Genomic DNA, 13,808 nt, shown 5'->3' on the forward strand with positions numbered 1-13,808 from the left:
CGTGGGAGAAAAGGCAGGAGACGCACTGGGAGGCTGGATGGGCTGCCTCGGACGACCCCGACCCCGTGAGGTTACTTCAGTCGCCTCCAGAAGTCCTTCGATTGCACGGCACATGTCTGTCCTTTGCCTCGTGGAGCAGGACTGGGTGAGGCGCCAAGGGTGCAGCAGGGAACTGGCCAGACGCCTGTCCTCGTGGGCTTCCATTCTGACGGGGAGACAGACGGTAACAGGCGAGTCAGTGAGCACAGCGCCTGTCCACGGGGTATCCGCGCTGGGTAGAAAAATAATGCAAGAAAGACGAGGGAAGGCGGTATGGGGGTGGGGAGGCACTGCTGTTTGCAATAGATGGTCACCGAAGGGACATTTGAGCAGGGACCGAAGGGAGTGGGGAGTGAACCACGTGGTTTCTTAGGAGAGTGTCTGGCAGGGAGGTGTGTAGACGCAAAGGCCCTGCGGCTGTTGTGGGCTGAGTTTGGAGGTGGGAGGGGCTGATGTAGGGTGGGTGTGGATCACGGTTCAGAAGGGGTGGGTGGGTGGTGTGGGCCCTCAAGGCCATTATAAGGCCTTGGCCTCCTCCCTGCAATGGGATGGGAGGCCCTGGGAGGGACTTGGTGGAGGGCAGGCACAAATCAACTATATTATAAAACCCTCAGGCTGGCACATGGCTGCCCTCCTGGGACCAGACTGTAGGTGATGTATTCAGGAGGTAGAGATGGCAGGTCTATGGATGGATCGGATGTGGAGGGAGAGAGAGTTGGGGCGGCTCCCACGACTGCCCCCGGCTGACCTGTGGACATGCTGGGCACGTTACTGTTAACAGTTGCATGGTCAGCAGAGGGGGCAGGTCACAGCGGGGCTGGGGGGCTCAGTGATTGCTGAGTAACCGTGAGAGGATTCAGGAGGATTGGGACTTGGCAAGCGGACATCTGCAGAGATCCAGTTTGCTCTGGGCTGATCTCCAGACAGACACTTTTTGTAAGAAGAAACTGGCTTTCAAGTCAAATCAGCATTGACCGTTGTTTTTATTTAAAAAGTATTTATTTGGCTGCATCGGATTTTAGTTGTGTCACGCAGGATCTTTCATTGCAGCACACGAACTCTTTAGTTGCGGCACGCAGGCTTAGTTGCCCTGCGGCTTTTGGAATCTTCTGTACCTGCTGTTGTTCGGTCCCATAGTCGTGTCTGACTCTGCAGCCCCATGGACTGCAGTACGCCAAGCTTCCCTATCCTTCACTCTCTCCTGGAGCTTGCTCAAATTCAAGTCCATTGTGTTGGTGATGCCATCCAACTATCTCATTATCTGCTGCCCTCTTCTCCTGCCTTCAATCTTTCCCAGCATCAGGGTTTTTTCTAATGAGTCAGCTCTTCGCATCAGGTAGCCAAAGTATTGGAGCTTCAGCTTCAGCATCAGTCCTCCCCGTGAATATTCGGGTTGATTTCATTTAGGATTGACTGGTTTGATCTCCTTGCTGTCCAGGGGATTCTCAAGAGTCTTTGCCAGTCTTCTAGTTCCCTGACCAGAGTCGAGTCCGTGTCCCTGAGATATCCCCATTTTAGCATTGACAGTCCCCAGAGTCAGCTGCCTCCTCATCCCAAGCAAACTGGTATGGTGGATACCTGACCCACCTTCCGCCAGCCCTCGTGCCTTGGGCTTGATGACCCCTGGATGCCCTCTTGTTGGAGAAGTAGGTTTGAAAACTTCCATATTGGAGCAACAAATAGAATCCAAGTTATTTTTATGGCCCTGGGTTACAGGCTGGAAAGTATGGAAGATAAGTTTCAAAGCAATTCTGTCAGCAGACACAGTAGAAAATCAGAACAAGAATGTTATCAGCAACTTGCTGTAATAACAGCAAAGGAATCTGAATCTGCAAATTGCCTGGCTTCTGCGTGAAAAACCTAAAACTCAAATGTCATCCCTTTTTCACGAATGTGAGTCAGTCAGCATTCACTTTACCATGAGTCATGATGTCATGACATCATTTCCCAGACGTAAAAATGGGGAACGAAGCACGGGACCCACTTCAAGCTGAAATCATGTTTGGTGCAAATCCCAGATGATATAAAAGCTTTTTTGAATAAAGTCATTTGAATGCAGGGAAAGGTCATGTGGTCACTGGCTGCTCTAGAGGAAATTGGTTTCTTCATGTTATAAAACTTCTACAGATTTCATTTGTGCATGGCTCCCAATATGTAATTCGGGGCATGACGGCAAACCGGTCATCCGTACTCCAGGAGCACCAGCTGTGCCAGGCAAGCGGGGTGGCCTGTGTGTCTCTGTGGCTGTGTTCCTTTCTCTGGCTGCTGTTAGAAATAACCAAAGAGCCTGGGAAAACCTTTTAGAAATCAGCCAGTGTGTAATGGGATGAAGGAGAAAAAGAAATTCCTCCTCTTCACCGCTCAGGAAAATGCAGGTGAAGAGCGTGGTGGAAGGCACCGTTTTCCCCTTCTTTGCTGACAGACAGGAAGGCTGGCATGGCGTGCTGGGTAGAACAAGGACCACAAGGGTGGTCTCTGACATACTGCTGGAGGGTGAGTGAGCTGGCAGAGGGCCTGGGAGGCAGTCTGGGGCTGTCTTATAAAGTGGACACCCACACATCCTGTCACCAGGTCATTCTTGGGTGTGTCACCGAGACACACTCCTGGACAGCTGGTGTCCACTGAGACTCTGTTAGGAAGCCCTTTAAACACCCCGAAAGCACATGAACAGAAGCATGAGTTCATTCTTGGTGTAGCCCCATAGTGGAGTATTCTGTGGCCGTCTGAATGAGCTACACTCTGAAGACAGCTACACTCAGTATTGCCCATGACTATTAAAAAAAAAACCCTCAAAACATTGGATACAGATGCTTTAAAAAAATAAAACCCACAAAATCTAAGCAATATGCTTTTTTAAAACTTCATTCCCTTTTATAGCTTTTTTTTTTTTTAAAATAATTAATTTGGCTGCGCTGGATCTTAGTCACAGCATGTGGGATCCTCGTTTTGGCATGGGGATCTAGTTCCCTGCCCAGGGATGGAACCTGGGCCCCCTGAGTTGGGAGTTCGATGCTTAGCCACTGGACCACCAGGGAAGTCCTACAGTTGCTTGGTTTTAAATGGGTGAATTATGTCTCAAGACAGCCGTTCCAAAAACCAAATAAAAAGAATTCATCGTCTTCACGGCAGCTGCTTTCTCAGCCTTCAAGAAGCAAGGTTTTGTCTCCACTTCCTGGATGAGAAGAAAGAAAGATTTCACAGACCCTGCCGAGGTGACAGATGACCAGGAGGAACAGCCGAGGCTGGTGCTGGGTTCCAGTCTCTGTCTGGACTTCTGCCCGCCCGCCACATCTTTCTGCTTCTTCCGAGGGTGCCAGGTTCTGGGCAGGGGTGACATGGACCTTGGCCTGGGGGTGCCCCAGGCGACCTCAGGGGGCGTGGGAGAGCATACTGGGTGGGCAGGAGGGACTTGATTCCAGTCCTGTGATGTCTCTCTGTGTCGGGGTCCCTTCATCTCTCAGGACTTTTGTTCTCTTCTATAAAAGGAGGAATTGGCTGGGTCATCTCTTGCAGCAAGTGCACTGTGTGATTCTAATGATCCTCTTTCATCTCTCATGCTGTTAGGGTTGGTTTCTTCAATATGCATTTGAGTTTTAGTCCCCAAAGGGCTACAGTAATGATTCCTACGTTTAACTGGTAATACATGTAGTATATTTAGTTATCTCAATGGGTATCCCGAAGGTCTTTCAGTTTCCATTAACCCCTCTTCTTCATCCCCTCTACAAAGTGTGCGTCACACTAAGAGCTGGTATATAGGCAACTTGGACAGATCAAAACAGGACAGTCTCTCCTGCTCTGAAGTGTCATCTTGTCCTAATCTGGGGATCCATACGCCTGACGTCTTTGGTGATTACAAAAATGTGGTTTACACCAAGACCTAAGTGAATCTTTTCTATCATTGGCTTACATTTTATGCGTTTTTAAGCTGAGGTGTAACATATATACGAGAAGTGTTCAAATCTCGATCGGTCTCTACACGTCTATTGGTGTTGAATTCACTAAGACATTAGGAGCAATTCTTTACTTTGCAAGATCTAGCCCTTTCTGTCTCTCCAGAGGTAATAGTGGTTCCTGTGCCATGATGTGTGTTCACTCCATTTCCCCAGCTGGACCGTAAGCTCCTGGGCAGTGTCCCCTTGTCCAGCCTTGGGCCTGATATGATTGATAGCCATATACTGAATTAACTAAAGAATTAGTAGGAACATTAATACTTCAGGCCTCAAAGGATATCACTCTCTGACTTGAGGGTCTTTCTTCTTGATTAACTTATTAATGGAATCGTCTCCCAGCCTCTGACAGTGATCGCACAGAAGGTCCACACAGAGGAGCCTGACCTTCACGGGAAGGAACACAAGGCTGCTGAGCCAGCGCTGTGTCCAGAGCCTCCGGGCTTTGTAGCCCCCTGGCTTGGGAGCCCGCAGCCCCTCAGCCTCCGTGTGTTGTTGATGCTGTAACACCGCTCTGATGACTTCTCTGAGGGGCATTTCCGTAGGTTTTATTCTGCCTTTACCTCTCCTTCATTGCTCTGTCTGGTTAACAAGTCAAATGCCTCTTTTTCAGAGGGTGACCAGTTTGAGTTAGACACAGTCCTCTTCAAGCTGCTTAGATTGAAGTCCTAAGTTATTCCAGCCAGGACACCTGCTGTCCCATTCACACAGGGTGTCTGGGGGGTTGTGCAGAATGAATCAGAACCCCTGAGAGGAGGGCCCTGGAACATGAGATAACAGAGTTCAGGCCACCCTGGGTCTCCTCCCAAAGGCTTGAGAACCACGGCAGCAAGTGTGTGATGAATGAATGACAAAGGCCTGGCCAACCTCCTGTAATGAAGGAGACATAAAATGCTTAAATGACAGCAGAAATGTGTCCCAGCACAACTGGCCAAAGGGGGGACTTTGGTTTCAGGAGACCTTTGCAGTGACCCCGTGTGCGTCTTAATTATCAATGTCCACATCACTCTTTGATCTGCACCTGCCCTCCTCAGAGTCCCTTAAAAAGAGGCCCCCTCTGAGCACGTGGGCCTCCCTGGGGGGACACCGCCCTGCTGAGAAGGCGGCCTGGGAGCAGATGGAAACCTTTCTGCAGCGAACGTTGGACAAAACACCTGGGATTCGTTTGCCCCAGACGTGTCCCTTTCACTGCGTGTGTATTTTATTTGTGTGTCTACACGAACATAAGATGTTTGATTTACGTTTGATGACTCAGAAAATAGTTCTCAGGTCCACGAGCATTCATTGCATGTGTCAGCAATGAGTGATACTCCTTGCCTGGAGGAAGTTTTCCATTTCTGTCTGTATCGCTTTCTACTTTAAAAAATGTTAAGCATTTAGCAAAGTTGCAGGCACAGCACAGGGGATGACCCGCATTGCCTGGATTCCCCAGCAGTTGTTGCATTTTAATGTGTATTGTCTCAGGGTGTTTTGTTGTTGTTGAAACATTTGAAACTTCATTGCAGACATCTTAACACTTCATCCCTAAATACTTTAGCGTGTTCCTCCCCAAATCAAGAATGTTCTCTTAAATTATCCACATGGATTTGAGGATTTTTACAATGATGATCGCATGTGTTAGAATCCAGTCCTGACCTGATGGATTTTAACGCTCAAAACGCCCCAGATTTAACAGACACCCTTTCAAGTCAGCTGCCATGTCTTTTTGACACGTTCCCTTTGCCTTTTGAGCTCTTCTTTATTTTTCTGGCACCACCAGGTGCTTTCATCCTGTCTCAGCCTTGGGATCAGCGGCTGCTCCAAAGATCCCTGGTTTCTTTCACTGGGGGATGGTGGTTATAAGTCAGACCTGGGCTCTGGTTTGATTTTTGCTCATGGGCTACCATTGTTTCTGGGGACTTTTCAGTGGATAGAGCTAGGAAACATGCTTTAAAAAAATATAAATTCATACTGCTCTCATTCTGGCCCAATACCAGATAGCTTTTCCTTTCCTTTCTCCCAGTTTTGCATATTTACCTTTTATATTTTCCCCAGGAATCTTTTTTTTTTTTTTTTTTAATTTTGGGGCTTCCCTGGCAGTCCAGTGATAAGACTCCATACTTCCACTGCAGGGGGCATGGGTTTGATCCTGTCAGGAAACTAAGATCCCAGAAGCTGCACAGTGAGCCATTTTTTTTTTTAAATCTTCACTCTCCTTTACTCCTGGTATTATTAATTTGGTATCCAAAATTCCTTGTGCTGAATATCTGATTCCCCATGAGCCATGGCATTGAGTGGATCATAAATTCAGTGCACAGGTGGGGGCTGATCGTCCTATCTTCTGGGGCCTTAAAAAATATCTGCAGACAGGAGGTCTGAAGGAGACCACAAGCAAGAATACTTCGGTTCCTTCTGTATCTGCCAGTTACTTCACAATGCATGTGTTTTAACAGAATTTTTACCGTAAAGTTCAGGGGATGGGGTGTGGCACTCCCGCACCTGCTGTCTGAGTGCTCCCAACTCCTCTGGGCAACAGGCCTGCTCCTCCACGGCCACAAGCAGATAAGCAACATGCAGCTCTGACTACCAGGCATTTAAAGGAGGAGAAAGGAAATGAAAGAAAAATGTTCGATGAAGATTGCCTCTCGCCTCATAAAAAGATCAATAGAAGGAAAAAAAGTTTAAATGATAAACAGACATATACCCACAAAGATATGAGACTCAAAAGGCTGCCAGGCAGTGAACTAAGGAAGGGATGAGGGTCTGGGGGCTTCAGAATGAAGGAAAGGTCGGTGAAGAAGCACTGTCTCCCATAAACAGGACCCCTTCTGATGTGAATTTCTCTTATAAAAAGGGTAACTTTCCTCTGCGGTCTCTCTAAAATAACCAGCTCAAAATAATCCTTAAGCCAGGAGGCATATTTTAGGGTGGCAGGCTCTGCCGCCCTCGATACACCTCCTGGAGCCAGGCTGCGGGGATGGAGGTGGCCCAGGGGCTGGGGGAGAAAGAGGGGCAGGCAGAAGGCAGGTGTCCACGGGGCCTCCGCCGTGGGAGGCCAGGCAGGAGCCTGCAGGTGGAGCCCTGCCCCAGCGGCCGCCGCCTCGCCCTCCCTGGGTTGACGATGGGCATGCATGTCAGCTGAGCCCGGCTGCCCGGGGAGAGGTCACCCCGGGACAAGAGGCGGCGGCGGCGGCGGCGGCGGCGGCGGGAGGGGCAGGAAGGGGCGGGGCGGGGCCCGGTGGTTCGGGCGGGGTCGAGCGCGCGGATGGGCGCGCGGATTGGCTGCCTGCGCGGAGCATGGACCGATCAGCGCGCGCCCCGCCTCGCCCTGGTGCGCCGCACGCCGCGTTCACGTGGCTCCGCCCCACCCGGCTCAGCTGCACGGGTCCTGCACGTGGGCGCGGCGTGGCGTGCAGTTCGCGGTACCTGCAAGCGCCGCGTTCGAGTTCCGCGCCTAGCCTTCCCGCGGCCTGGTTTCATGTTCCGGCCTAGGGTTCTTTCCGAGAAGGCCCGGGAGTGGCCGTATTTTGTTTAAAGCGCCAGAGGAACTAGGGCGGCAGGTGGTTTGCCATTCGGGCGGGGCCGGGAGGGCGCGGCGCAGAAGAGGAAGGGGATCGGGGAGGCATTAAAAAGAGCCCGGACGGGGAGATTGCGAGAGCCCGGACGGGGAGATTGCGTAATCCCGTGCAGTGTTTTTATCTTCGGGAAGTAAACAGTGCAAGTGTCTGCGTTTCGTTTTCCTGCCCGGCCGAAAGATATACCAAAAGATGTACCAAATTGATCGTGGACGCGGTGTTCCGTGTGACACGGTGTAAACAACTTGCACAGCCTGCCCTGGAGGGCGCCTCCACAGGGTCGGGGGCTTCAGTGGCCCCAGGAAACCGCGGCCACCTTCTGCGTGCGAGCTCTCCCAGCCCCCATGGGTTGAGGCTTAGGTGTCTCAAGCTTCGACCCCTAGCTGAACAACTCTTTCCCCAGCCCCTCACCCTCACTCAGAGCCTAGAATGAGTTGGGTCTGTGGAGCTCTGGAGTTAACTTTCGAGAGTGACTCAGCTAGTGGAGGGTCAGGAAACCAAGTCACATGAGGAGTGGTTGAAGAATTGGGGTGTTTAGCCCAGACAGGTCCCTGGGGCACACAAGCGCAGCTACAAATATGTGAAGGACTCTTGGATTGCTCAGGTACCGTGCTGCCTGAGGGGACAGAACGGGGATGTTTATGGCAGGTGAATTTCAGGTCAATTACGGAGAAGGGGCAGCAAAGAACCTTGCTGGAGTTTTATCTAGGAACCTGGTACAGATAGGTGTTTACTTGTTTCAGTAGGAAAATGGTGGCGCTTAGATTCAAACTCTGATCTGCCAGATTCCAAAGCCTTTTCATTTTTCATGATGCATCTGTTTTAATGCAGTGGGTTACTTTGTGGGTAATGACAGTGCCAAAGTGTTTCTGCAATGATGGAGTGCATTGGACTGGAAGGTTCAGCCAGGTCTGTTAAGCCGTGTCGCTGATTTCTGTATCTGATGGAGAAGGATCTTGTCCTGGGCCAAACAAGGATACCAGGGCTACCTTGGAAGGAAGAGATCTCCCCCCCATTTCACCAGCAAGTCAGATTTTCCACCAGGGCACATGTCTGCTCCGTTGGCCCTGCAAGTGCTCTCACCTGTTGAAACAGTCCTGGCTTTGAGTTTAACAAATGAGGTAACAGGGTCCAGTTGTCATCAGTCTTTGTTACAACCTCCCAGCCCATTTTTTGCATCTGACACTCTGCTCCTTGTGCACTCCACCTGTCTAGACTCAGGTACACGTGGGACTAACAGTAAGAGCTGAGGTCTGGGGGAGCAAGTAGGACTGAGCATGTCAGCCTTACAGGCAGCATGAGTCACAGTGCCATGAAAAGTCAGGAGGGGAGGGCCCAGGCTGGTTGGATTTCAGTCTGTGGCCCCTAGGGCCTCAAGAGTTCACACTTTTAAGCCTCTAGAGAAGATGCATAGAGGAAGTGGCCCTCTTTGAGGTCTTGGATTCACTTTATGAGTTAATATCTTCAAGCTTTCTGAAAAGTTGAGCACTTAAGGAGTCATTCTTTGTCTCCACTGTATATATTGTTCAGTATTTCTCATGTTAGCACCCCTGGGAGGAAGGTAGGGGTATGAAATGCATGTAACATAGGAGGCAGAATCTGGTTTTTCTTGGATCTCTAGTGAACCTGATTGCAATTTCTTATAAAAATAACCCAGGGAGAAAATAACCAGGCAGAGCCCTCTTCCCCTAGAGGAATTTGCCTGCGGCTGCATCCACCCTGCACACAGTTTTTAGACCTCCAGATGGCTGTTGCTGAATGTCCACTCTTCTTCCTTTCAGTAAGTTTGCTGATTATTCATCCTTAACCTCCTGGGTCCTCCCGTCTCCAGGTATCAAGACATTGGCCATCTCCCAGGCAGCCCAGTCCAGCCCTGAACAGCACCACAGAGAGTGAAATATGTCTGCCTGCCTCCTTCTGACCTCTTTCTCCCTGGGTTACTTCCTATCTCTCAAGTCCTCTCCTGCACTCTTATTTTATCTACTATTTATTTCTGTGTACTCTGGTTGCTGTGCATGGGCTTTCTCTAGTTGTGGCAAGCGAGGGGCTGCTCTGCAGTTGCAGTGCTTGGCCTTCTCATTGCAGTGGCTTCTCCTGTTTCAGCTCACCCTCTAGAGCACCGGCTCCATAGTGCTGATGCACAGGCTTCGTTGCCCCGCGGTATATGGAATCTTCATGGACCTGGGAACAAACCTGTGTCCCTTGCATCAGCAGGTGAACTCTCAACCACCGGACCACCAGGGAAGTCCCCATGGACATCATCCTAAAGGGAGAGTGTTGCAAAAAGCCAATTCTGACTCCATGTTGGAACTGTTTCTTTGATTTGCTTTTCGTTGCTTTTGTTGTTATAATCACACGGAATGGCCTGCCTCAGAGTATCCTGCCTCTCTGCCTGACTGTTAAAGTGCCTTTGTTCAGAACCCTGTCCACCTGTGGCTGGCAGGAAGGAAGAAATTAGTACATCCCTTGCCTGAGGCTTGCCATTATAGGAGATATTTGCAAGATTAATGGCCTTCTTATTTTGCTTCCTCATTTCCTGGGATCTCTGGTCTATAAAAGAACCTGGAATACAGGCGCCGCCCCCCCCCGCCCGCCCAGCCCCCCCAGTCATCAGATGGTTATTTTGAGGTACTAGCTTGCCATCTTCTCGGTCAGCTGGCTACCCATTCAAGTGTCTCCCTTGCCTCAACTCCTCATCTCTTGGATTCCTTGGCCCATCATGCAGCAAGCAGAGACAGCTGCTGCTGCTGCTGCTAAGTCACTTCAGTCGTGTCCGACTCTGTGTGACCCCATAGACGGCAGCCCACCAGGCTCCTCTGTCTCTGGGATTCTACAGGCAAGAACACTGGAATGGGTTGCCATTTCCTTCTCCAATGCATGAAAGTGAAAAGTGAAAGTGAAGTCGCTCAGTCGTGTCCAACTCTTCACAACCCCATGGACTGTAGCCTACCAGGCTCCTCTGTCCATGGGATTTTGCAGGCCAAGAGTACTGGAGTGGGTTGCCATTTCCTTCTCCGAGAGAGAGCTAGCACTCGGTAACAATAGTAGCTTGGTTTGCATTTTTATTGATGAACATTCTAGGGTTAGGGTGGGGGCAAAGGTTGAATCACATCCTTCTTTTCCCAGCTTGCCCCCTTCTCACCCTAGCCTACTCACCCTGAAGGACCGCTGGGGTGGGGCCCAGATCGCCGGACTATGAGGTCGCCATTTCTGCTCCTGCTTACTGAGCCAAGGTTCCGCTCCCCAGCCAGCTGTCTTTCACTGTTCACTTACAATTCATTCAATAAGAGATTCCGTCAGTGAGATCAAAGCCTCAGACTTTGTGCTGGAGGCAGAGGTGGGATGTTGCTGCAGGCTCTGGAGGCTCGCATCCTGGGTTCACACACCAGCTGCGTGGCCTTGGGGAAGTTCCTTCCTCTCTGCCTGGGTTTCCTCACCTGTCAGCCTTGTGGGGTGGTTGTGAGGATGAAGCAAGAAGCAGCCCGGTCTGGGACTGGCATGTGCTTGGCAATCCGTGGCTGGTGCCCTCTGCCCAGTAATGCCAGCTCTGAGGGTGTTGCTGCCACCCACTGCTGTCTAGGCACTGGACGACAGGGAGAGGGGCAGGTGGTCAGCACTGCCGCCCCCCAAGGGCTCAGTGCCCTTCCAGACCCGCCTGACCGTGACTCCCAGGCCTGCCCTGTGGAAAGGCAGGCTGTCTGCGGTGCTGTGTCCAGGAAACTGCCAGAGATCCATCCACCCAGGACCACACCTCCCGAAGGGGTCCTCGGCCGAATGACCCCCTTCCTGCCACCTCAGGTTCTCCGGCAGGGACCACCATCTGCTTTCTCAGGTGTAGCCAATTGGGTGGGCCCTGCACCTGGGGAAGAGAAGGACTGTGTTCCTCACTCGCACAGCCTGTGGGGCTGTGATGGGGTCTCTGGTGGCCACACGCATCTTAGCTTTAGTGGGAAGAACAATGAAGAGGGTTCAACCCGCGGCCAGTCACGGGAGCTATTGGGAGACAGGCGTCCTCAGTAGGTACAGAGCAGACTGTGTTCCCCCGGGATTTTTTATTTTGATCTTGAAACTTTGTGTCTGTTCCTAAGGTTGCCAGGAGGCTGGGGGTGGGGGTGGGGTGCCGTGTGTGTGTGTGTGTGTGTGTGTGTGTGTGTGTTTAAGTGTGTAAGTGAACTTGCCTTTGCTGATTGGTGGGTGTGGGGGAGGAACTGTGAGAAAGAGGCAGTTTTCTGAGCTCCAGAGAGAGGCTCAAAGTCTAAAGAATCTTTAAAAATCCTTCTAAAAAGTGTGTGCGTGTTCAGTCGTGTCTGACTCTTTGTGATCCCCTGGTCTGTAGCCCAGCAGGCTCCCCTGTCCATGGAATTTTCCAGACAAGCCATTTCCTACTTCAGGGGATCTTCCCCACCCAGAGATCGAACCCGTATCTCCTGCATTGGCAGGTAGATTCTTTGCCACTTACGCCACCTGGGAAGCCCCCCTAAAAGGTGTGGCATCCTTAAATGTGTATGTCCTGGGGTGAAATTCCAGTTCCTGGGCTTTGCTACAGGATTTGCCAGGAGAGTCAGAGACCCCAGGGAGGACTGGCCCCTCCCTGCCTCTCACATTTGTGTTTTTATAGTTTCCATTTCAGTTTTGTATGTGCATTTCCTTGAACCTCCACCAGCATCTCTGAGGTTCTGGGTTTGCACTGGAAAGACTGATGCTCTTACTGGTTGTGTGCTCTCTGGAATGACTTGACTTTTCCTCTTCCCTGTTTGTAGAAACCTTAAATTAGTAACATTTTGGGAGTCTTTTTTTTTTTTTTTCTTTGCATCCAACCTCCTGGACTTCTGTCTGTGGTTATTTTGAAGCTTCGGCATTGGGGGATGTGCCTTGGGGGCCCACCCACTGGCTCTCTAATGAGGAGACTGTAGTTTGCTTTCAGTGGGAGAACCAAGTTTACCATTACTGGAGCTCCAAAAAGAGCCATAGATCCTTATCCCAAGATAGGAGGCTGTGAGCCTAGAAGCAGTTTAAAAAACTCTGTACTTTGATCCTCATCTTATCCGGAGAGACAGCTTAGATTGTTTGGTGATCTAGGAATCAGAAAGAGGACGGATGGCTTTCACTTTAAAAGAGAGATCTGTTCTCCAAGCTCACTCCCACCCTCCTCCGTGCCTCCTGTGGTTTCCTTCCTGTCCCTGTAACAAACGAAGTACAGAAAGACTTAATGTTTGAAAGGGACTAGAAACTTTCAGCCACAGAAATTCCTAGGGCGGTGGATGGTGCAGAAGGGGAGATTAAGGAGAGTGGAGGTGGGTAATGTATGGAGGCGATGGTCAAGCAGGAGCAGAGTGTACAGGGGGTGAGGGGAGTGAGAAGCTGGAGGAGATGACCTGTGTATGCCAGGACCCCGAGCTTCCTTCCCTTAAGCTCGCTGTTGGGAAAGGCAGGGCACGCCATGTCCTTCCTCAGCCCCCAAAGCATGACTTCAAGTGCCAGAAGAAAATACCACAACTTCTCTTTCTACTTACTGCAAACTCATCCTTCTTCATTTCTAATTTTCAAGCAGGTTTTATAATGTACATAATATTATCAGCACAGTGGTATGTGTATATAATTTACCACTACAGACATACCTTCTTGGGAGGTGGTGGTTTGCCATCAGAAGAGTTGGGAGGTCACTGCTCAGAAATGATGACAGCAGCAGGGAGAGACCAGTGCTCTGCAAAGTTGAATGCTCCTGACTCATTGGATACTTTGTTGCTGAAATGCAAATTTGTGTTCAGGACGTCTGTGCTAGAGCCCCACATTCTGCAATTGGAGTGCTGACTCAGAAGGAGTGAAATAGTGGTCCCTCTGCCTGCCTTTTTTTTTTCTCCAGTGGTGTTCCAGTTGGTGTTTTAGTCATTGAGGGAAAGCCAGTGGGGGGTCGGAACAAGATACTGTGGCGCCTCCTCCCTGGAATGTCCCAGCCTGACCCCGGACACTGCAAGGAAGTCCCCATGTGGTGGGTGTCACAGAGGTCCTGGGATCCGTTCCCATCAGGGATGTGTCAGTGTCTTGGGTCGTATGACACTGTGATGCTGCTTTGCTTCTTGGGCCAGATGGCCCTGACCCTCTTCGGTGTGCAGGACGGGGGAGGGGAGGGGGAGAGAGGGAGATGGTGAGCGGACAGGTGTACCTGTGAGAGCCGGTGCTGCCACTCCTTGTTCCGTGTGGTTCCTGGTGTTTTCCTTCCTTTGCTGGCTTCATCTGGGCACTCTGCGATGCGGGTGACATGGTACCT

General features: G+C 50.7%; 1 long non-coding RNA gene across 2 annotated transcripts in view; it reads left to right on the forward strand.

Annotated features, from left to right (window-relative positions):
- The first annotated feature begins 551 nt into the window (after nucleotides 1-551).
- Nucleotides 552-13,808, forward strand: part of LOC147361161 (uncharacterized) — a 37,442-nt gene continuing 24,185 nt past the window's right edge. The window contains exons 1-3 of one of the 2 annotated variants that reach the window (XR_015139852.1): nucleotides 552-7,525; nucleotides 9,198-9,320; nucleotides 9,644-13,529. This is a non-coding gene — a long non-coding RNA (uncharacterized LOC147361161). The other variant, XR_015139853.1, reaches the window with a different exon arrangement.

This window comes from Bos grunniens, chromosome 13 (assembly GCF_055505025.1).
Source record: "Bos grunniens cultivar Pamir isolate PY7600 chromosome 13, Bosgru_T2T1.0, whole genome shotgun sequence".
NCBI lineage: Eukaryota > Metazoa > Chordata > Mammalia > Artiodactyla > Bovidae > Bos > Bos grunniens.